A 25,915-nucleotide genomic window follows, 5' to 3' on the forward strand; every position below is an offset into this window, starting at 1 on the left:
TGGATATTAATTCTCATACCATGTGACATGTTGTAAAGAGTGTATGTCTTTATTGAGATGAGGCTAGGGTTGTTGTACTGATTCTAATTATAGAAATACCATATGGATATTAACAATTAAATAAAGCAAAATTTTTACAAAAAAATTACCTGGAATCTCACTCACTAATAATCAGTAGGCTATAAATCTTAAAGTCTCCAATCTCCTACTATGAACAAGATTTTAAAAAAAAGTATCACTACCCATAAGCTCTATCCGTCCTTTAGTGGTTTCATTTTAATATGAGAATGACATTGCATAGGAATTCTCTTCTTGGCTTAAATAGAATGATTCACTAATGTCCCCAGACGTTAGTGTGTGTCAGCACACAGAATAAGGATCTTGATTCTATACATGCCCTTCCAATGAAATTTGCTCAAATCAATACAGGCCAAGTCAAAATATGGACAGTCATGACAGAACATTAAAGCCAAAGCTTCAGTATGATCTCCACTTGGGTGCTGTCTTAGGGTCTCCTCATTGTGAAGAGACACCATGACCAAAGCAACTCTCACAAAGGCAACCATTTAATTGGGTCTGGCTTACAGCTTCAGAGGTTCAGTCCATTATCATGGCAGGAAGCATGGCAGCGTGTAAGCAGACACAGTGCTAGAGAAACTGAGATTTCTACATCTTGATCAGAAGGCGACCAAGAGGAGACTGGAATTCCACACATGGCTTGTATATGAGACCTCAAAGCCTGCCTCCATGTGAATTACTTCCTCCAACAAAGCCACAGCTACTCCAACCAGGCCAGACCTTTAATAGTGCCACTCCATATGGGTCAAGCATTCAAACATGTAAGTCTATTGGGGCAAGCCTACTAAATTCACCAGAAGTACCTATTTTATATGTTTTGTCTTGGCACAACTAAGGTGATGTTTAGGTATCAAGAACATTAGACATTAAAAAAATTTAGTCACTGATTCAATATTAAATTAATTTTACTGAACCTGTAGCCTCCTTACTTGCTTTTCCTTCTTCTCATAGTAATCTTAGTTCAACTCACTAAGGGCCTGTCACCTTAAAATATTTATAAAGGAAAAAAAATCTTGACATCTACAACCCATATTCCTAGCCATAACTTGAAGCACTAGTCACAAAAGATTCCCAACAAAGTACTTTGTATTTCTGCCTGTAAGTCCTGATAATTACAGAACTAGACAAAACATGAAGTATTATCAACTTCAACAATGGATTCAAGTGTTCTACTTCACCTAGAATCACCATACTAGATTAAAAAGTGTTAGACACTTTCTTCTTCTGCTGATATATACTACTTTCCCTGTAATGTTTAAATTCTTATAAATAAGAGCTTTGGAAACGTGTCATGGTGGAGTGAGCAACTTTTAAGACTACCTTCTTAGATTTTTCTAAGTTATAGAATAAGAACCCTCAAAATCAAATTTGTTACAAGTGGCCATTGATGACTTCATTTTATTCTTTGCTTCCTTAGAAATTATCTGTGATAGTAGCTCCTCTTGACTCCTAGTATTGTTGAATCTTAAAGGAATATCTTTGACTTGGACTGAATTGACATTTTACAATACCAAAAGAGAACAGAAGAATGGCTGTTCTGTTTCTGAAGTGAAGAGTTTATTTTATCATAAATAAAAGGCAAGAAAGCATCTTCTTAATAAATACTCACTTTCTCTCTCTGCATTAGACACACTTCGATGGAAGAGGAGGAAGAGGGACCACAATGGTGTGTGAGTAGGGAAGGAGCACTAGATCTGGGTGGAGTTTGTGGAGAGAGGTGAATACTATTAAAATACATAGTATAAAATTCTAAAATAAATAATAAAAAAAGAAAGCAACTTCAATGACAAAGGAGGGGCAATGGACCCAAGCACTGCATTATTGCTAAAGTCAAACCAAAAAACCCAGTTTAAGGCTATTATGGTCCCATTGCACAGGTCTGATAAGGACAAAGCATGAATGCCTGGTCTCAAGGCATGATAGAAAATGTTTTGAAGGGCTGGGATACAGTTCAGTTCATGAAATGCTTGGCATGCTGGCATGAGGATGAAGTTTAGTCCCTATCTCTCACATGAGGGTGAAGTCTTGTGGTGGTGTACCTGTAAAGGTAGCTCTAGGGGTGTACCTGTAAAGGATGCTAGGGATAGGAAGTAGACCCTGTGGAGCTTGCCGTCCAGGAAACCTAGCTAACACACACACACACACACACACACACACACACACACACACACACACACACACACTCACTGTATTTAGTACTGGTAGAAACAGAAATACAAAAGGGAGATTTTAACAAATTAGGAGGGGCATGAGAGGTAGAGATAAGACTCTAGATGAGTTTGGACGATCACTCTTGATTATTTTGTGTCATCATACTAAGGACAAGTTGGACAGAAGTGCAAACCATTGTCCAAAACTGAGCCAATAGAAAACTGAACACATTTTCACAAATAGCGTGAACTTAGAAACACTCATATTGCAAGTGTTCAGTAAAAGTAAGGGAGCCTAAATGTATTGCCACCAAGGAGGTTTTTAGGAAATCTATTTCACCTGTAGTGTTTTTAATTCTGATTTTGGGGGGTGTCAATAAACCTTAATAAATTCTTGTTTAATTGATCTGCTGTTTAGACAAAGTAGCACTGCTTGTTAACAGCTTACTAGATGATTGTAATATGCAGGAAAATTTGGTATTGCCAGCTCCTCTCTATAAAGAAGGCTAGCCCTAGTATGTAAATGTAAAGAACTATATGGGAAAACACTGTCACTCTTGGAGGGGGCCACATGTCTTATAGATCTAAATATTAGTACGTTTTTCACTTAGTCAAATGGGCTTCCAACTCTCACAGACTTTTAATTTAACAGACGTAGTTCACTCAGTGTTCTGTAAATCGATATTCTATCTTGGTTTAACTGGATAATTATCCAGTCATTCAGCTCACTAGGCAGAAACTTAAGCCATATAGAAAACCTGATATGAAAATAATGAAAGAAAAAATTATGAGGGCTGGTGTTTTTTCAATATTTTTTATTTACATTTCAAATGTCATCCCCTTTCCCAGTTTCCCATCCATAAACCCCCTATCCCATTCCCCCTCCCCCTTCTTCTATGAGGGTGCTCCCCCACCCATCCACCCACCCCTTCCCATCTCCCCGCCCTGACATTCCCCTACACTGGGGGGAGGTCCAGCCTTGGCAGGACCAAGGGCTTCTCCTCCCACTGATGCCCAACAAGACCACCCTTTGCTCCATATCCAACTGGAGCCATGGGTCTGTCCATGTGGACTCTTTGGATGGTGGTTTAGTCCCTGGGACCTCTGGTTGGTTGGTATTGTTGTTCTTATGGGATTGCAAACCCCTTCAGCTTCTTCAATCCTTTCTCTAATTTCTCCAATAGGGACCCTGTTCTCAGTTCAATGGTTGGCTGGGAACATTCGCCTCTGTATGTCATGCTCTGACAGAGCATCTCAGGAGACAGCTATATCAGGCTCCTGTCAGCATGCACTTCTTGGCACCAGCAATATTGTCTGGGTTTGGTGGCTGTATGTATATGGGCTGGATCCCCAGGTGGGGTAGTCTCTGGATGGCCTTTCCTTCAGTCTCTGCTCCAACCTTTGTCTCTGTATTTCCTCTTATGAATATTTTTATTCCTTTCTTGTGGCTCTACCTAATACTTCACACATTATGCTAAACAAGAGAAGAGTGGGTGGACATCCTTGTCTCCCTCCTAATTTTACAGGAAATAATCTCCATTTGTATCCATTTAGTATGATGTTGGTTATAAGCTTGTTGTACAGGGCCTGTATTATTTTCAGTATGCTTTATCTGTTTCCAATGTCTCCAGGACATTTATCATGAAGGCGTGTTGAACTTTTTCTTTTCCCTTTCTTCTTTTGATATTTTTTCATTGTGTCCCCTTGGCTGAAAACATCTTCTTTTCTCTCGCAATAGATCCTGATTATAGTTCCCCCTCCCTCTACTCTCCTTGTTCCTCCTCCCCTCCCCTCCAGTTCCAGCACATTACTGTCTCTCATTAGAAAAGAATAGACTTCTAAGAGAAAATAAACAAACATGACAAAATAAATTACAATTGTTGCAAAATTATAAAAAATAAAATGCCGTTTTTTATCTCCAACTAGGTCTGGCACGGCAGTGCCCCAAGATATCTGATAGATATCTCAATCTCAGTCAGCAAAGCCTCTCACCCACTTTGCTCCATCCCATATCACACGGCTGAAGGCTTCTCTGTGCCTGGCAATTATCTCTCTACCTATCTAGTTCCCAAGGCCGGTTTCCATGCCAGAGACACACATTCCAACTCCGTGGCACCCCACCCACTCTCCCAAATTCAATTCTCCACATGAAAGACCGCACAACAAAATAACCTCCGATCAAATTGATAAGATATAATTGCCCACCTAAACACACAGAGCCCTACACACATCTATCCCTTAAGAATATTTATAACAACCTGTAAAGGCACAGAATAGAATCTTAACAGCTTCCATGTTGTCCCGCAGCTACTCTGCTGTCTCTTCCTATATTCCGTCCCAGTCTCCTCCTCTTCCTTCAAACTTTTCTCCCGCCCATCCGTCCTTCTCGTCCAATGGCAGGCCTCATTCTATCTTGTGCCTGCCTCACCTGCGACATCATCCCACATACAATAAAACAACAACTATCACAACAAAGTTGAACAAGGTAACCCAACCTAGGGAAAAGAATCCCAAGAACATGCACAAGAGTCAGAGACACATTCCCCACCCCATAGGCAGGAGTCCCATAACATTACTAAGCTACAAAGTTGTAGTATATGCACAGCAGATACGGTGCAGACCCAAGGAGGCCCTATGCTAGCTGCTTCAGTCTCTTGAGTTCATATGCTTCTTACTTAGTTGTTTCTCCTGGTGTCCTCCAGCTCTTACACTTTCTATCTTCTCTTCTGTGGGGTTCCCTGGGGTTCTGTGACGAAGACCTCCCATTTAGACTCTTTCTCCATAGAATGTCTGGCTGTGGGTCTCTGTATCTCTTCCCATCTGTGGCCAGAGGAGATGTTTCTGATGACAACTGAATAAGTAAATGAGACACTGGCCTATGAATATAGCAGCATATCCTTAATTGTTGTCTTATTGATACTTTATCTTTTAGACTAGTCTCCTTTGGTTTGTACCCTGGGCTTGTGTGCTGTCTAGTCTCTGGTTCTTGGATACCCCATCCGTGCTGGGTATGGATTTCCCATACTGTGGAATAGACCTTAAGTCAAATCGGACGCTGGTTGGTTACTCCCACAAGTTCTGTGCTACCAGTGCACTAGCAAGTTTTGTAGGCATTGTAGACTAAAAGTTTGGTGGCTGGATTTGTGTTTACCATTCTCTTTCAGAATCCTACAGAGTAACTTCCTGTACCAAAGACATTAGAATGTAGAGGTGAGGAGTCCTTGTAGAAACCAGCTCTACTTTTCCCTGGTCGATGGCTTGCTATTCTCTGCAGTGTGGCCCTACTGTCAGTCTGCAGAGGGCAGCCCATTGTCAAACACTTTCTCTGTATCTGTTGAGATGCTTATGTGATTCCTGTTCTTGACTTTGTCTGTGTGGTATAGTACACTTACTGATAAGTTATACTAACTGATTTATGAGTGTCGAACCAACCATGCATCTCCAGAAGGAAGCCCACCTAGTAGTGATATAGGACCCTCTTAATATGTTTTTAATTTGATTTGCAAGTTTGTTGAGACTTCGCTGTCTTGTGCATCATGAAAAAAAATCATTGCAAACACTAGTTTCATCGAATTAATTTGGTGGTATTCCTCCCCTTTATGTTTCGTGGAACAAACTCAAGACTGATATTAGACTTCCCTTGGAAGTCTGATACAAATTCATCAGGGACTCCATCTGGTCATGGCCTTTTGTTTGTGGGGAGAATTTTGATTACAACTTTGATCTTCTGGTTTTAATTTTGGTAGGTCACCCGGATTTAGAAATTCATTTATCTCTTCTAGTTATCCATCCTTTTGAAGTGTATGTTTTCAAAGCATTCTCTAATGCTGTTTGGATTGCAGTAGAGTCTGCTGTCATAGCACCCACTTGTCACTACTTTATTAATTATTAATTAATTATTTATAAATTGATTATCATTCTTTCTTTTTGTCCTTTTGGGAATAGATTTATCATTCATATTGAATATCCTAAGCAGACATCTCTCTAGTTAATGTTGTATATCGTTGTTTATTTCATAAATTTCTCACCTAATACTTATTATTTTTTGATGTTAAGGGATTTCAGATTGCTTTTTTATTTTTATTTTTTGGTTTGTTTGTTTTGTTTTGTTTTACAAACTTGAGGTGTACCCTCAGGTGGATTATTTGAAGTCAGACAAGTTTTATTCTTAGGTATAAAGGTTATTTTTAGGATGACATTGGTTAAAGGTTCCCAGAATTGTACTGGCTATATGCCAGAGGTTGTATTCTGATTTCTATTTAACTCTAGCAATTTTTTAATTTCCTCTTTTCTTCTTCAAAGGCCCACAGTTCCTTCAATAGTATATTTCTCAGTCTTCAAGCATTTTGTTTCTGTAGTTTCTCTTGTAATTGATTTCTACTTTTATTCCATTGTCATCTGGTAAGATATAAGGAATCTCTCTCTCTTTCTCTCTCTCTCTCTGTCTCTCTCTGTCTCTCTTTCTCTCTCTCTGTCTCTCTCTGTCTCTGTCTCTCTCTCTCTCATATTTGTTAAGGCTCAATTTGTGGCTGGCTTCAGATGATTATCAATAGTGGAGATTTCATGTGCCACTGAGAATGTTCATTATTTCCTATCTTTTGTGTAGAATATTCTGTATATAGGTTAAGTACAGTTTCCACGGTGTACTTTAAATCTCTAGGCCCTTTGCTTGTGTTTCGTTTGAAGTATTAGATTAGTACGAGAGTGAATGGTTGATTCAGAGGCTGATGTCTTATGTAATGACCTATAGGGATTTACGTGCACACTAGAGTTTGTTTTATGATGTCATTGGTCCAGTGTTCTGCATACACCTACATTTATTCATCTGCTGTATCTTCTTGATAGATGGCTCCCTTTATTTTTATTAAATTTCATTTTTCTTGGACATTTGATGTATTTATATTTCAGATTTTATACTGTCCCCCCCCATACCCCTTCCTCTCTCCCCCTCCCCCTGCTTCTATGAGGATGCTCCCATTGCCACCCATCCACTCCAAACTCAGAGCCCTGGCATTACCCTACACTGGGGAAACAAGCCTTCATGGGACCAAGGGCTTTTCCTCCTATTGATTCTGGACAATGCCATCCTCTGTTACATATATGGCTGGAGTCATGGGTCCCTTCGTGTGTACTCATAGGTTGGTGGCTTAGTCCCTGGGAGCAATGGTGGAAATGGATCTTTGATATTGTTCTTCTTTCTATGGGGTTGCAAACTCCTTAAGCTCCTTCAGTCTTTTCTCTAATTCCCCCATTGGGGTCCCCTTATTCAGTCCAATGGTTAACTGTAAGCATCCTCATCTGTATCAGCAGAGCCTCTCAGGAGACATCCACATCAGGCTCCTGTCAGCAAGCACTTCATAGCATCAGCAACAGTGACTGGGTTTGGTGGTTACACATGGGATGGATCACCAAGTAGGGACAGTCTCTGGATGACCTTTTCTTCAGTCTCTACTTCACTCTTTGTCCCTGTATTTCCTCCTGTGAGTATTTTGTTCTCCCTTCTAAGAAGGAATGAAGCCTCCACATTTTGGTCTTCCTTTCTGAGCTTCATATGATCTGTGAATTTTTTCTTAGGTATCCCAAGCTTCTGGGCTAAGACCTACTTATCAGTGAGTGCATACCATGTGTGTTCTTCTGTGACTGTGTTACCTCACTCAGGATGATATTTCTAGTTTCATCCATTTGACTAAGAATTTCATGAAGTCATCGTTTTTGATAGCTGAGTAATATTCCATTGTGTAGATGTACCACATTTTCTATATCCATTCCTCTGTTGAAGGGCATCTGGGTTCTTTCCAGCTTCTGGCTATTATAAATAAGGCTGCGATGAACATAGTGGAGCATGTGTCTTTGTTATATGTTGGAATGTCTTTTGGGTGTATGCTCAGGAGTGGTATATCTGGGTTCTCAGGTACTACTGTGTCTAATTTTCTGAGGAACCTCCAGACTGATTTCCAGAATGGTTGTACCAGTCTGCAATCCCACCAACAATGGAGGAGTGTTCTTCTTTCTCCGCATCCTCGCCAGCATTTGTTGTCACCTGAGTTTTTGATCTTAGCCATTCTCACTGGTGTGAGGTGGAATCTCAGGGTTGTTTTGATTTGCATTTCCCTTATGACTAAAGATGTTGAACATTTCTTTAGGTGCTTCTCAGCCATTCAGTATTCCTCGGTTGAGAATTCTTTGTTCAGCTCTGTGCCCCATTTTTTTTATTAACTTGAGTATTTCTTATATACATTTCGAGTGTTATTCCCTTTCCCGGTTTCCGGGCAAACATTCCCCTCCCCCTTCCCCTTCCTTGTGGGTATTCCCCTCCCCATCCTCCCCCGATTGCCGCCCTCCCCCCAACAGTCTAGTTCACTGGGGGTTCAGTCTTAGCAGGACCCAGGGCTTCCCCTTCCACTGGTGCTCTTACTAGGATATTCATTGCTACCTATGAGGTCAGAGTCCAGGGTCAGTCCATGTATAGTCTTTAGGTAGTGGCTTAGTCCCTGGAAGCTCTGGTTGCTTGGCATTGTTGTTCATATGGGGTCTCGAGCCCCTTCAAGCTCTTCCAGTTCTTTCTCTGATTCCTTCAACGGGGGTCCTATTCTCAGTTCAGTGGTTTGCTGCTGGCATTCGCCCCTGTATTTGCTGTATTCTGGCTGTGTCTCTCAGGAGCGATCTACATCCAGCTCCTGTCGGCCTGCACTTCTTTGCTTCATCCATCTTGTCTAATTGGATGTCTGTGCCCCATTTTTAATAGGGTTATTTAATTCTCTGTAGTCTAACTTCTTGAGTTCTTTGTATATATTAGATATTAGCCTTCTATTGGATGTAGGATTGGTAAAGTCCTTTCCCAATCTGCTAATTGTCATGTTGTCCTATTGACAGTGTCCTTTGCCTTACAGAAGCTTTCCAGCTTTATGAGGTCCCATTTGTTGATTCTTGATCTTAGAGCATAAGCCATTTATGTTCTTTTCAGTAAATTTTCCCCAGTGCCCATGTGTTCGACACTCTCCCCCACTTTCTCTAGTTTCAGCTGGTTTTATGCGGAGGTCAGTGTTCCACTTCACTTTTTCTAAGTAGTTTTGATTTGAAGTCCCCTTGATTACATATAGAGATAGCTACAACTGCTTGTTTACAGCTTCTCTTTACTTGGTAGAATTTTGGTTTGCATCCTTTGATATTTTTTTCTTATATGCCTATACTATCAAACTGTATTTCTTAGAGACAACGAAGAGTTGATTTACATTTTTAATCCAGGGTATTAGTTTATATTTTAATGGTGAATTGAGGCCATTTACATTTAAGGTTATGATAGAAAATAATAACAGGTAGGTGTGCTTACAATGGCATGCAATGGACCTGCACAAGACCAGGCCTCTGAACTCACATGTGTCAATCAGAGAAAGGCTCACAGACCCCTACCCCATGCTAATGAAATAAGGTTACTGATGGATTCTAGGGGATGCACAGATATTTTCTTCAGTTACACACCCCATTTATGGGCTCACCATGTTCCAGAGGATAACTCTATACCCATAAATACCCATGGTCATAACATGACTCTGGTTAAATTTTGAGTCCCAAACAAAACAGATGATATTAATGGCAAGAAAGAAATTGTAGGAAGGATAGGGAGTAGAAAAGCAGTTGAGGCTGGTTGCTGCCGCTGCAGAGAGCCCCTGGGCAGCACCCCACGAGCGAACCTGAGCCTCGGGACCACAGGTAAGACCAAATTTTCTGCTGCAAGAAAGCTGCCTGGTGAGCTTGGGACACACGGAAGCAGAATTTCTCTAGGACCGGGCACGTTCTGTGTTTACCGGAAGTCCCACACCCGCGGATCCCGGCCCGCAGCAGCTCTCTCCTCCCAGACCCGGTGAGAGAGAGACCCAACCGCCTGGTCAGGTGGGCACTCCTGAGGCTGCAGAGCGGAAGAGACCACCAACACTGCTCACCCCTGCCCACATCCCTGGCCCAAGAGGAAACTGTATAAGGCCTCTGGGCTCCCGTGGGGGAGCGGCAGGACCCCTGCCGGAGACACCGCCGGACCCTGAAGGAAACAGACCGGATAAACAGTTCTCTGCACCCAAATCCCGTGGGAGGGAGAGCTAAACCTTCAGAGAGGCAGACAAGCCTGGGAAACCAGAAGAGACTGCTCCCTGCACACACATCTCGGACGCCAGAGGAAAAAGCCAAAGACCATCTGGAACCCTGGTGCACTGAAGCTCCCGGAAGGGGCGGCACAGGTCTTCCTGGTTGCTGCCGCTGCAGAGAGCCCCTAGGCAGCACCCCACGAGCAAACCTGAGCCTCGGGACCACAGGTAAGACCAAATTTTCTGCTGCAAGAAAGCTGCCTGGTGAACTCAAGACACAGGCCCACAGGAACAGCTGAAGACCTGTAGAGAGGAAAAACTACACGCCCGAAAGCAGAACACTCTGTCCCCATAACTGACTGAAAGAGAGGAAAACAGGTCTACAGCACTCCTGACACACAGGCTTATAGGACAGTCTAGCCACTGTCAGAAATAGCAGAACAAAGTAACACTAGAGATAATCTGATGGCGAGAGGCAAGCGCAGGAACCCAAGCAACAGAAACCAAGACTACATGCCATCATCGGAGCCCAATTCTCCCACCAAAACAAACATGGAATATCCAAACACACCAGAAAAGCAAGATCTAGTTTCAAAATCATATTTGATCATGATGCTGGAGGACTTCAAGAAAGACATGAACACACTTAGGGAAGCACAGGAAAACATTAATAAACAAGTAAAAGCCTACAGAGAGGAATCGCAAAAATCCCTGAAAGAATTCCAGGAAAACACAATCAAACAGTTGAAGGAATTAAAAATGGAAATAGAAGCAATCAAGAAAGAACACATGGAAACAACCCTGGATATAGAAAACCAAAAGAAGAGACAAGGAGCTGTAGATACAAGCTTCACCAACAGAATACAAGAGATGGAAGAGAGAATCTCAGGAGCAGAAGATTCCATAGAAATCATTGACTCAACTGTCAAAGATAATGTAAAGCGGAAAAAGCTACTGGTCCAAAACATACAGGAAATCCAGGACTCAATGAGAAGATCAAACCTAAGGATAATAGGTATAGAAGAGAGTGAAGACTCCCAGCTCAAAGGACCAGTAAATATCTTCAACAAAATCATAGAAGAAAACTTCCCTAACCTAAAAAAAGAGATACCCATAAACATACAAGAAGCCTACAGAACTCCAAATAGATTGGACCAGAAAAGAAACACCTCCCGTCACATAATTGTCAAAACACCAAACGCACAAAATAAAGAAAGAATATTAAAAGCAGTAAGGGAAAAAGGTCAAGTAACATATAAAGGGAGACCTATCAGAATCACACCAGACTTCTCGCCAGAAACTATGAAGGCCAGAAGATCCTGGACTGATGTCATACAGACCCTAAGAGAACACAAAAGCCAGCCCAGGTTACTGTATCCAGCAAAACTCTCAATTAACATTGATGGAGAAACCAAGATATTCCATGACAAAACCAAATTTACACAATATCTTTCTACAAATCCAGCACTACAAAGGATAATAAATGGTAAAGCCCAACATAAGGAGGCAAGCTATACCCTAGAAGAAGCAAGAAACTAATCGTCTTGGCAACAAAACAAAGAGAATGAAAGCACACAAACATAACCTCACATCCAAATATGAATATAACGGGAAGCAATAATCACTATTTCTTAATATCTCTCAATATCAATGGCCTCAACTCCCCAATAAAAAGACATAGATTAACAAACTGGATACGCAACGAGGACCCTGCATTCTGCTGCCTACAGGAAACACACCTCAGAGACAAAGACAGACACTACCTCAGAGTGAAAGGCTGGAAAACAACTTTCCAAGCAAATGGTCAGAAGAAGCAAGCTGGAGTAGCCATTCTAATATCAAATAAAATCAATTTCCAACTAAAAGTCATCAAAAAAGATAAGGAAGGACACTTCATATTCATCAAAGGAAAAATCCACCAAGATGAACTCTCAATCCTAAATATCTATGCCCCAAATACAAGGGCACCTACATACGTAAAAGAAACCTTACTAAAGCTCAAAACACACATTGCACCTCACACAATAATAGTGGGAGATTTCAACACCCCACTCTCATCAATGGACAGATCATGGAAACAGAAATTAAACAGTGATGTCGACAGACTAAGAGAAGTCATGAGCCAAATGGACTTAACGGATATTTATAGAACATTCTATCCTAAAGCAAAAGGATATACCTTCTTCTCAGCTCCTCATGGTACTTTCTCCAAAATTGACCATATAATTGGTCAAAAAACGGGCCTCAACAGGGACAGAAAGATAGAAATAATCCCATGCGTGCTATCGGACCACCACGGCCTAAAACTGGTCTTCAATAACAATAAGGGAAGAATGCCCACATATACGTGGAAATTGAACAATGCTCTACTCAATGATAACCTGGTCAAGGAAGAAATAAAGAAAGAAATTAAAAACTTTTTAGAATTTAATGAAAATGAAGATACAACATACTCAAACTTATGGGACACAATGAAAGCTGTGCTAAGAGGAAAACTCATAGCGCTGAGTGCCTGCAGAAAGAAACAGGAAAGAGCATATGTCAGCAGCTTGACAGCACACCTAAAAGCTCTAGAACAAAAAGAAGCAAATACACGCAGGAGGAGTAGAAGGCAGGAAATAATCAAACTCAGAGCTGAAATCAACCAAGTAGAAACAAAAAGGACCATAGAAAGAATCAACAGAACCAAAAGTTGGTTCTTTGAGAAAATCAACAAGATAGATAAACCCTTAGCCAGACTAACGAGAGGACACAGAGAGTGTGTCCAAATTAACAAAATCAGAAATGAAAAGGGAGACATAACTACAGATTCAGAGGAAATTCAAAAAATCATCAGATCTTACTATAAAAACCTATATTCAACAAAATTTGAAAATCTTCAGGAAATGGACAATTTCCTAGACAGATACCAGGTATCGAAGTTAAATCAGGAACAGATAAACCAGTTAAACAACCCCATAACTCCTAAAGAAATAGAAGCAGTCATTAAAGGTCTCCCAACCAAAAAGAGCCCAGGTCCAGACGGGTTTAGTGCAGAATTCTATCAAACCTTCATAGAAGACCTCATACCAATATTATCCAAACTATTCCACAAAATTGAAACAGATGGAGCCCTACCGAATTCCTTCTACAAAGCCACAATTACTCTTATACCTAAACCACACAAAGACACAACAAAGAAAGAGAACTTCAGACCAATTTCCCTTATGAATATCGACGCAAAAATATTCAATAAAATTCTGGCAAACCGAATTCAAGAGCACATCAAAACAATCATCCACCATGATCAAGTAGGCTTCATCCCAGGCATGCAGGGATGGTTTAATATACGGAAAACCATCAACGTGATCCATTATATAAACAAACTGAAAGAACAGAACCACATGATCATTTCATTAGATGCTGAGAAAGCATTTGACAAAATTCAACACCCCTTCATGATAAAAGTCCTGGAAAGAATAGGAATTCAAGGCCCATACCTAAACATAGTAAAAGCCATATACAGCAAACCAGTTGCTAACATTAAACTAAATGGAGAGAAACTTGAAGCAATCCCACTAAAATCAGGGACTAGACAAGGCTACCCACTCTCTCCCTACTTATTCAATATAGTTCTTGAAGTTCTAGCCAGAGCAATCAGACAACAAAAGGAGATCAAAGGGATACAGATCGGAAAAGAAGAGGTCAAAATATCACTATTTGCAGATGACATGATAGTATATTTAAGTGATCCCAAAAGTTCCACCAGAGAACTACTAAAGCTGATAAACAACTTCAGCAAAGTGGCTGGGTATAAAATTAACTCAAATAAATCAGTTGCCTTCCTCTATACAAAAGAGAAACAAGCCGAGAAAGAAATTAGGGAAACGACACCCTTCATAATAGACCCAAATAATATAAAGTACCTCGGTGAGACTTTAACCAAGCAAGTAAAAGATCTGTACAATAAGAACTTCAAGACACTGAGGAAAGAAATTGAAGAAGACCTCAGAAGATGGAAAGATCTCCCATGCTCATGGTTTGGCAGGATTAATATAGTAAATATGGCCATTTTACCAAAAGGAATCTACAGATTCAATGCAATCCCCATCAAAATACCAATCCAATTCTTCAAAGAGTTAGACAGAACAATTTGCAAATTCATCTGGAATAACAAAAAACCCAGGATAGCTAAAGCTATCCTCAACAATAAAAGGACTTCAGGGGGAATCACTATCCCTGAACTCAAGCAGTATTACAGAGCAATAGTGATAAAAACTGCATGGTATTGGTACAGAGACAGACAGATAGACCAATGGAATAGAATTGAAGACCCAGAAATGAACCCACACACCTATGGTCACTTGATTTTTGACAAAGGAGCCAAAACCATCCAATGGAAAAAAGATAGCATTTTCAGCAAATGGTGCTGGTTCAACTGGAGGGCAACATGTAGAAGAATGCAGATCGATCCATGCTTATCACCCTGTACAAAGCTTAAGTCCAAGTGGATCAAGGACCTCCACATCAAACCAGACACACTCAAACTAATAGAAGAAAAACTAGGGAAACATCTGGAACACATGGGCACTGGAAAAAATTTCCTGAACAAAACACCAATGGCTTATGCTCTAAGATCAAGAATCGACAAATGGGATCTCATAAAACTGCAAAGCTTCTGCAAGGCAAAGGACACTGTGGTTAGGACAAAACGGCAACCAACAGATTGGGAAAAGATCTTTACCAATCCTACAACAGATAGAGGCCTTATATCCAAAATATACAAAGAACTCAAGAAGTTAGACCGCAGGGAAACAAATAACCCTATTAAAAAATGGGGTTCAGAGCTAAACAAAGAATTCACAGCTGAGGAATGCCGAATGGCTGAGAAACACCTAAAGAAATGTTCAACATCTTTAGTCATAAGGGAAATGCAAATCAAAACAACCCTGAGATTTCACCTCACACCAGTGCGATTGGCTAAGATCAAAAACTCAGGTGACAGCAGATGCTGGGGAGAATGTGGAGAAAGAGGAACACTCCTCCATTGTTGGTGGGATTGCAGACTGGTAAAACCATTCTGGAAATCAGTCTGGAGTTTCCTCAGAAAATTGGACATTGAACTGCCTGAGGATCCAGCTATACCTCTCTTGGGCATATACCCAAAAGATGCCTCAACATATAAAAGAGACACGTGCTCCACTATGTTCATCGCAGCCTTATTTATAATAGCCAGAAAATGGAAAGAACCCAGATGCCCTTCAACAGAGGAATGGATACAGAAAATGTGGTACATCTACACAATGGAATATTACTCAGCTATCAAAAACAACGACTTTATGAAATTCGTAGGCAAATGGTTGGAACTGGAAAATATCATCCTGAGTGAGCCAACCCAATCACAGAAAGACATACATGGTATGCACTCATTGATAAGTGGCTATTAGCCCAAATGCTTGAATTACCCTAGATCCCTAGAACAAATGAAACTCAAGACGGATGATCAAAATGTGAATGCTTCACTCCTTCTTTAAATGAGGAAAAAGAATACCCTTGGCAGGGAAGGGAGAGGCAAAGATTAAAACAGAGACTGAAGGAACACCCATTCAGAGCCTGCCCCACATGTGGCCCATACATATACAGCCACCCAATTAGACAAGATGGATGAAGCAAAGAAGTGCAGACCGACAGGAGCCGGATGTAGATCGCTCCTGAGAGACACAGCCAGAATACAGCAAATATAGAGGCGAATGCCAGCAGCAAACCACTGAACTGAGAATAGGTCCCCTATTGAAGGAATCAGAGAAAGAACTGGAAGAGCTTGAAGGGGCTCGAGACCCCAAAAGTACAACAATGCCAAGCAACCAGAGCTTCCAGGGACTAAGCCACTACCTAAAGACTATACATGGACTGACCCTGGACTCTGACCCCATAGGTAGCAATGAATATCCTAGTAAGAGCACCAGTGGAAGGGGAAGCCCTGGGTCCTGCTAAGACTGAACCCCCAGTGAACTAGTCTATGGGGGGAGGGCGGCAATGGGGGGAGGGTTGGGAGGGGAACACCCAAAAGGAAGGGGAGGGGGGAGGGGGATGTTTGCCCGGAAACCGGGAAAGGGAATAACACTCGAAATGTATATAAGAAATACTCAAGTTAATAAAAAAAAAAAAAGAATGAAAAAAAAAAAGAACACAGACTTTACCATAATAAATGCACCGACCCAGATAAGGAAACCTCGCACGGTCGGCTGTATCTTCCAAGTGTATATGGTCCCCACATAATTCAGTGTCCCACTAGCATCTGTAGCCTAATGATGCTCACAGCCCTTGGATTTTCAGAGCTGATACAGTACCTGAATAAAAGCAGACAAATGCCTTGCAGAGAGGCAGCTCACAGAAGTCTCTGCTGACTGCTTATTCTCTAGGCCCCGTGTTTGGTCCCACAGCTTAGAGACTGTGTCGTCTTAGGAATACTAGGGGAAAAGGGCATTGTGACCACACCAGCATGCAATCCCCAACCCAAGAGAATGTTTAAGAGACTTATTCTTACCAAATGAATACTTTCAGATTTTATTGATTCTTCTAAAACACTGGACACACAGCTGATGGTTTTTAGGGTGGTTGTTTCTGCAGGGAAAAAAAAATGCCAATAATTCCTTCAAGTTGCTAAGTCATAAAAAGGATTCCTATGCACAGTATCATATTTAGGACATCTGAGGTTTAAATCACAAATCAAATGCCTCGCAGAAACATATTAAAATGCAGTAGATTAACTGTCTCTTTTTGCTTTTCTGAGTATGCTTTGTTTGCTGGTTGAAATTTTGGTCTGTTTTCAATAAAGAGTGCATTTGGCAAAAAAAAAAAAAAAAAGAAAAGCAGTTGAGAAAGAAGGGCGGCAGAAATGCAGTGTGTGTGTGAGTGTGTGTGTGTGTGTGTGTGTGTGGTGTGTGTGTAACTCACAATGAACACATTCACTAAAGACCCGAAGACTATTGTTGCTGTTTCTTAAAGTAAGAAGCCTCAAGTAGTCTGAGACAGTTTTAAGCGAATTAATTTATCTAGTATCATTTCGATTCCACATCATCTGGAGGTTGGATTTCAACCCTCCTTTTCCCTATGTCAAACCAGTTTGTTTTCAAGGCTGCCCTCCAGTCTCTGAGAGTGATTTGTTCATGCCATGTTTCGTGAACGGACATGCTGGAAAACCTGGTTAAAGCTGCACCACCCTCCAGTCCTTCCTTCTCCTCACCTGTGATCTCACCAGCACATCCCAGAATCTTGTATGCCGAGATGTGGGCACCGGGTCTTTAGGACTGCTCTACGCTGCTTTTCCTGTGGATGCCTCTCCTAGCCCCTCCCTTTCACAGCCTCTGACTTTTTATTTTAATTTCAGCCTTTGTCGAGAGTATGTTAGACATGCTCTTTTCTGGTATTCCAGGGTGAGGAAATCTCAATTTGAAATCATAATCCTCCATGGAAAGTGTTTCACCACAGCGGACAACGTTTTCTCTGAAAAATCGCACACGTATCTCACCCTTCTGATTCTTGATCATCCATCTGTGTAATGATTATTACTTCATATTCCATTTGATACCAGCTGTACTTGATGTTTTACAGAGTCCTCTAAAGTATGAGTACCTCACAGATATCTGATCCATTCTAAATATCTTGACACCTTTTAATGCAGATAATGAAATTCACATCTATGCCGTCTAACATCGTCCTCCTCTAAAACACTGCAGAACAGAAGAATGGGTTCTCGTTTGCTTGTTCGTTTCCACACTATTCACATATCCTTTGCCTGCAGTGGCAGTAGAATTATTTGGAAAGAGACTTCTTTGCATTAGCAATAGCACCGTGGTATTTCCTGCGAGGAGTATGACAATATGACTTTTGACTGTCACACTATGCATCCTCTGGATTCTGTCCCCAAACCTCCATCATCTCCTCTAACATTGCCTCAGTGGCTGCGTGAATCAGAGCACCTAAAAAAAAAGAAATCACTGGATTGTCAGAGTGATGCTGTGGCCGCCATCCCTAATGGTTACTGAAAGCTTCCACTAGAGTGGTTTTGAAAAGCATGTCACTCGAAGATCCAGAAAAAAATGCTTCAGTGCCCAGAAGATACTAAAGGATAAAACTCTGAGTTGATACAAAAATTATTTTTAAGGTCTTTTGAAATTATTGAGTAGTTTTTAAAGCCAGAATCTCTTACTTTTGTTTATATTCTGTGAGCAATTTCACATCTTGGTAGCCAGCACGGATACGGGTCAAGGGTGTCTGGATCCAAATCCCAAGCCTACCCATTGTGTCTCTGCTGTTGTTGTCTCATCTATAACATGGAGAATTGTAATAACTAGGATGTCTCATGAATGTTTTGAGTATTAAATGGATCCCCACACATCGAGCTTTCAGAAGAGTGACTGATAGATCGAGGAGCTAGATAAATGTTAGCTGTTAGCCATTAGCTCCGAATTTTCCATTAACTATCTGTCTTGATAAGTGAATATTCTTTAAATTTGTGCAGTCTCTGACTTCTCGTTTGTACAGTAATGTAATTTTATGTTTGCAAGTAGACTTTATCTTAAATGTCAGCTCTGATTGATTAGTATTAGGTGCCTAAATCATAGCACTTATAAAAAAAAAACCTGTCTAGGCTTAGGAAGAGAAAGTAAAATGCCAATTATCTCTGTCTGGTTTGGGTTCTGTAGGAATGGCAACCTACACATATGTACATAAGTGTACAATATGTTCTTTTAATTATATTTTATATAAGTTCCTTACATAATCCTTTGTCATCACAGCTGGGGTTTACTCAGTCTCAAATTCAGCAAAAAAAAAAATGGCGTTGGGATTTTAATGGAGATTGCATTGACTCTGTAGATTTATTCCAGTAATAGAGCATTTGCATAGTATTAACTCTACGTATATATGCACACGTGAGGTCTTTCCATCTTTTAGTGTCTTCTTCAATTTCTTTTTCAAGTGTCTTTGTTTCCCTCGTAGAGTCCTTCCATATCCATTGGCTAGGTTTATTCTACACACATTCTAGAGCTATCATGAGTGATGCTGTTCAACTGGTCATTGAGCCCCCGGGATGTGCCTGTCTCTACATGCACAGCACCAGAGTTACAGGAGTGCAGCCCCGCATCCTTCACTTCCACGGGTCCCGGGGATTCAAGCTGAAGTCCTCACACTGGCCTGGAAAGCACTTGGCCCGCTGGCCCATCTCCTCGATTCTGTAAGACTTTTGTTGTGTTGTGATTGAGACACTTCTCACGACATAGTCCAAGTTCATCTCGAACGTGGTTTATATTACTTCTTATTTCCTAAAAACAATTTTAAATACTTTTTTATAATCTTTTTTGCACTCCCAACTCCTTTCAGATCATCTTCCCTTCCCTATACCATGTTTTAAGTTTTTTCTCAAAAAGCAAAAAGCCCAATATGACATAAAACCTCCCAAACGGGTTAAAAAAAAACATGTAATCAAATAAAAGCACACACAAAAAATGTGAAGTTCACTCTATGTTGGTCAACTACTCCTGAACTTGAGGCGTGCCCTGGACTGGTTGATTTTTCCTGGTCATTCCATTGGAGAACACTGATTTCCCTCCCCCTGGAGGTACAGATGACAGCTCGGTGGTTAACCTTTACCCTGGTGGCAGGGTTTCCAGTCATTCAGTAATTTGTTTTTAAATATATATATGAATATATATATATATATATATAACAAACAATGCATTTTAAACTCCCGAAGCCCACCTTCAAGTAAACATTTTACTGCTGCCCATGAAGAAACCTGCCTTACAAAAGCAGTTCCTTCATTTTGCTCGCCCATATAGTGTAATGACCCAATACATTGCGACTACTACTCTTGTAAACACTTTTCTCTTAGAAAACTAACGATTCTTATTTGAACCTCATTCATTATTTATCCATTAGTATTCCTATCTTTGCGTAGACTCATTGTTTAGCCCTACCTAATTTTCCTTCTACCTAAAGAATTGCCTTTATCACTTTAAAAAATATAATCGGGCTAGTTTAATCTCTTCTTACTGGTGCCCTGGATAATACGCACATAAACGCACATCTATAGAAATAGCTCAGAAGTAGAGGCAAGTTGAAGGTTCTCAGTGATAACTCTATTTCACATTTCAAGGGACAAAATTGAGTGTGTGTGTGTGTGTGTGTGTGTGTGTGTGTGTGTACATTCATTCTATCATTATTCCTCCAATTATTATTATATTATTATATGAATAATTATATTATATTATTATATTATGTACAATTATTTCATATATTGTGTTTTGTTATTTTCCCTTCTTTCTGGGTTCTGAGTTTCTGTGTGGGCACTTCCTGCTACCGTCTCCTCAAATCCACTAACTCTCTCATCAGGTTGTGCTGCTGTTGATGAGGCCCTCAGAAAGCAGCCTTCCTCTCCGGCACAGTGCTCTTGACCTCTAGCACCTGCTTTTGCACATTTCCATTGCAAAATGTTCTGCTTACATCATCTCTAGGCTCTTACGGATTTCATTTTTAGCTGAGCACTGAACGTCATTAGTAGTAATTTTGAATTCTCTCTCTGGTGATTTCTAAGTCTGTGCCATAACCAGGACTATCTCTGGTTCTTGGTGTAGCTTTTTAAGCTGTGTTTTCCTTTATTTGAGAATCTTCTTGTAACTTTGCTTTATAATTCGATGACTCGGGAAGGCACCTATGCCACAAGCATGAGGAGCCAAGAGCCCTCACATCAAAAGCCAGGCATGTAGCCCATGCCTAAAATCCTAGCATCGAGAAGTATAAGCTAGGAAGATTCCCGGGGGCTTGCTGGATCACACCAGGTACCCATGTACACAAACACATCCACATCTAACAAACACACCCGAGGGAAAAAAATAAACATATAAACATAACACAATCTAAACTCTCGATGACCGTGTGGTGGAAATTTGCAGGAAACTATTAAAACTTTGTGTTTTCTATAATTGATTGGTATGTTTGTGTGAGAGCAGGAAACTTCACACATGCATCAGGACATGGACGTTCCGTTTGTCTCCATGCTGGGCCAAATTGGTTTAGGCAGCATTTTTTGGTGCTGGGTGGTGGAGGGGCTGGGCGGCCGTGCACAGTATGCATACTGTGTGTTTAGAGTCCAGGCTGCAGTGAGACCACGTGACGCAATATAGCCGAGCTCTGCCAGAAACACGCTGGATTCATTACGCATTTGATTTGAATTAATATTTTGTTATTGTGCATTCGGAAATAGTTCCATTTCCCAGTCCCTCGTGTGGTCATAACCCGCAGTTTAAGAGACTGGCGTAGAAGGCTCTGAATATTCTTTCCTTTTTCTGCTTCCTACCAGACTCACACAGGCTCTTCCTGGGATCTTTTTCTTCTAAATCTGGTGGGCCCCTAGTCCTAAATGAAAGGGTACATTTTCTAAGATATGATCCGAAGGGTTTTTCATTTATATGTGGCCTCCAGCAATTTTCCAAAACTTCCATTAAGTGTTTCAGATCCCTGATAGTTCTACCTAAGCAGGTCCTAGCTTTAGCTTCTCCCTCCATATCTCCATCTTCCCCCTCCTCTCTCTCTCTCTCTCTCTCTCTCTCTCTCTCTCTCTCTCTCTCTCTCTCTCTCTGTTTCCCTCCCCCTCCCTCCCTCATTCTTTCTCTGCTTTGTCTCCGTTTTCTCTGCAGCTTCTCATTTCTGATGTGTCATCTATAAACTCCTTGGTTTTCATTATAACCAGCCTTTTCTTGTCATAAAGACAGGGCTAATACTTTGTTTGTCTTTTAACCTCGTTACATTTGAAACTGAGACTTGAGGTTCAGAGTTAGCATTTCTTAACTGAATGTGGGGGGGGGAGAAGTGGCATTAGGGAGGTTCCACGCGTTTTGGAAGTTTATGTGCACCTGGACAGAAAGGCCAGCCTCACAAATGACCTACAGTGTTCCAGGAAGTTAGCGGCAGTCTTCCTGTGACCATTCTACATAGAAGACTTTAGTGAATGTCAGTATTACATCTGGATTTCTTTACTGAATGAACCAGGACTTCTGAGTCATCTCCCAGCTCCTTGTTCTTCCTCACTGATAGAGTCCTCTCCTAAGGGGGAACCTGGGTAACCATTGCCTACAGAGTAAATGGCCGACTGAGTTTGCTTTTCATAGGTGAAGACCTGGGCATGAATTATCCTGTTTGAACCATGAGAAAGTGAGGTTTGGGACTATTTTGGATAACTCCTTTATTGTACGGAACAAAAGTTTAAAAGTTCAATACAGGATGAAGATGGTCCAAAGTCACAGCTAGACAGCGGCGGCTACACCGTTAGACATTGCTGAGGTCTGACAACTATCATTTCCTGAGGAATTATTTCCCAGTGTTAGCAGACTTTGTGTCAGTGAAAACAATTTCCAATATTAAATGAAGCATGTTATAGATTTCTGTTTGCAATCAGACAACGCAGTCTCACAGTAAAAGCTCTGAGAATCATGGCATTTAATTGACCACAGAGTTGGTTCTGTTCATTTGGAATTGGCTTTGTTTTGCTTTTCCCCCGTAGCCTTTGTTGGTGTCTTAGAAATTGTCATTTTGTGGAATGCAGCTTTAAGAAATATGAACTGTGGGCTGGCGAAACGCCTTAGCTGGTGAAGGCTCTCCTTGTTGCCAAGCCTGGCGACCCGAGTTCAGTTCTGGAAACAGATACACTAGAAGATGAGAATTAACTCCTTCCCCCTCTCTTAGACTTACTGGCACTCATTTTCTGACATTAGTGCTTCTTGGTTTTAGCAACCGCAAACCCATTCTTTTCCTCATCCCGCCCTCTGCCCTTAGATCCTCACTTTCATTTCCTAGAACACGCATGAGAAGAGAGCAGTGGGTACACATTTCAATGCCCTTGGCTGACACTGGGCCATTTTGATTTTGTCTTTTAAAATCCTAACATTTCCAACCAAGACTTTTTATTTTTTCTTTTGTCGTACTTTTTTACTTTTCTCTTAATTTCCTTCATCTTTTTTAAAGATTTACTTTGTGTGCGTGCGTGCGTGCGTGCGTGCGTGCTTTCAGAGGCCAGAAGAACGTATCTACAGCAGCTGGAGTTACAGGCAGTTGTGGAACATCCAGTGTAGATTCTGGGAACGAAACTCTGGTCCTCTCAAAGAGCAGGAAGACTGGCTCACTGCGGGGCCATCTTCTCAGACCTCTCCTTTCTTTTTAGGGACCGCTCTTTAACTCCTAGCTCAGACGTCTTACAGCGCATGTCTTTCTTGTCTGAAAGCCGGAGAGCACGTGACTTTTTAGTCGACTTCCTGAAAATTGGACCGCTGATGAGGAAGCATTTCTGACAGTAGCATGCAGTTCTCTTTCATTTTCTCCGACGACTCTGTCCACACTTGAGTGTCTTTTAGCAAAATGACTGAAGTAAGTGGTACATGACTTTCTGAGATCCTTTCTTCTGTCTTGTGCATCAGCAGAAAATCACAGCGGTGGTCTCGGTGGACAATGGTTAAAAAAAAAAAAAACAAGACAGAAACTGCTATTATAAATGGGAAAAGTCAATTTGAATGCCAGTGCCTGAGATGGGGGAGGCAAACCTCAGTTATAGAAAGTGAAGGCACTGTGCTGTCGCCTGCTCTCACTTCAAGCCTTATACTTCAGACACATTTAAGTATATTAAAGTGAGCGGTTTTCATTGTGCTTGTCTCTGGGGCTCCTTGGTTTCCTGCAGGGACTACATACTTGTATACAGGAGAGTAAGTTGCCTGGAAATACAGGTACCTGAAGCCCAGATTAATTACTGAAGCCACCTGGAGATTGTCATTTGCTCTCAGAAGCTAATTGGGTCTAAAGTCGTGAGCCCAGTAGCCACAAAAAGAGTTGGTGAGGGACACGGAGAGCAAGGTGAAACTTGAGGCCACCCCCTTTCTCACAATGCGTTCTCCAACAGAGTCAGCACTGTTTTCTCATGAGTTTCACAAAAAATAATCATTGACTAAAGGGTACAGCCATTGACTAACACAGAACATCTCCTATACACTTCATTGTAGTCATTTCCCTTGTAAATTTGGAAGAGAAGAAAGATGGTAGAAAAGTATGTATATGGTATATAGTCTGTATAGAAAACAGTATTCGACTGTGTAATTTGCATATTTTTAATTTATTTGTTTTTAGCACTCTGTGGACTAGTAAGAAAGATTGTGTTTCAATCTTCCCATCTTCTTCCAGAAATAACCTCTGTTAAAACCTTGGCATATTTCCTTCCAAATTCTGCTTCTTTTTCAGTAAGGACACACTGACTGCCAAGGAGGCTTTTTCTGTGTTACTAGGTTCTTGCTGGGCCTAGGACTGCGCTGGCTGGGTATGTCCCTGGGATATACCCAGTGATACTCCACTGGAGAGAGCTGATTTTTCCCTCTCCCCGTTATGTGAACACTAGCAGTATAACATGATATTTGTTTTTATGTGTTCATGCTGTTCCAATATCACCAATCAACAATCTCAAAGGAGAAAAAGTTATTCAATGGTCAATGTGTCAAAATTATTCTATTTTCTGTACGATATTACTTTACTGCATTGTATCACTTGGTTTTGTGAAGCCACATTACAGAGGACCCATATCAACAAAGAAATGCTTAAGTAGGTTGTATGTTAGGAAAGCATACAAGTTTTACACGTGCTAGCATAAAGATATTTTCATTACAAATCATGAAAGACAGAACTCAGGCAAATTCTTTCCCTTTAGAATACAAGAATTGCTATCAGCACTGACCTTTACCTCGATGATACGGCATATACACGGATGCACTTTTACTCACAGGCAAATACGCAAGGGGATACATGTCATTGTAGTTTCTGTAGGGAGCGGTTGCTTTGGGAAAAGAAATTCAGAACATGTGATTTTGTTTGGGCACAGTTTCTGCTGTTGTTTTTACCATAAAGCCATATGAAATAGTAAACTGAGATTTTTATCTTGATTTCTCAGTTGTCAATTTTTATTAATTGACACAAGTGAGCATTTCCTGATCTGCAACTTGTTTTTACGAATGTTTCTCCTTTCCTTGCTGACTACTTTTCAATTTGTAAGGTGTTTTTAATTGGTGATACCTATTCTCAGAAATTACAGCAGAACCTTGCTGGTACGAGCTGTGCGGCACTCGAATTTTGTATGTAGCAATCCATCTATTTTATGCCTTCTAATTGTTTTGTACTTCGGAAACATCTTCTACTATTCATTATTGCAAATTTTTATATTTTGTCCAGATCTGATTTATACTTTGAAAAGATATAAATTCCTAATCCACTTTGGATTGCTTTTTATTCTGACGTGAGAGAGAAGAATCTCTTAATTGTGCCTTTCTTTGTATCTGCTTCTCCCAGCTACCTATATGAATAGGTCCTTTTTCTCCCACTGCTTTTTCAATGACTTAAAAGGCACTGCTTAAGCATCTAGTAGTTCAGAATTGAGGCTCCAATCCACATGTGTTTTCCACCAAATGGCTAATGTATCCAGAGAAGTGGTTTAAGCTTTGCAGTGACATTACTGTACATTCATACATAAGTCTCTAACACACTGTAACACTTGAATTTACAACTCAAGATGCTTGGTTCAACACTGAGGACCATTCTATT

The sequence above is a fragment of the Rattus norvegicus genome, chromosome 18 (assembly GCF_036323735.1).
Source record: "Rattus norvegicus strain BN/NHsdMcwi chromosome 18, GRCr8, whole genome shotgun sequence".
NCBI lineage: Eukaryota > Metazoa > Chordata > Mammalia > Rodentia > Muridae > Rattus > Rattus norvegicus.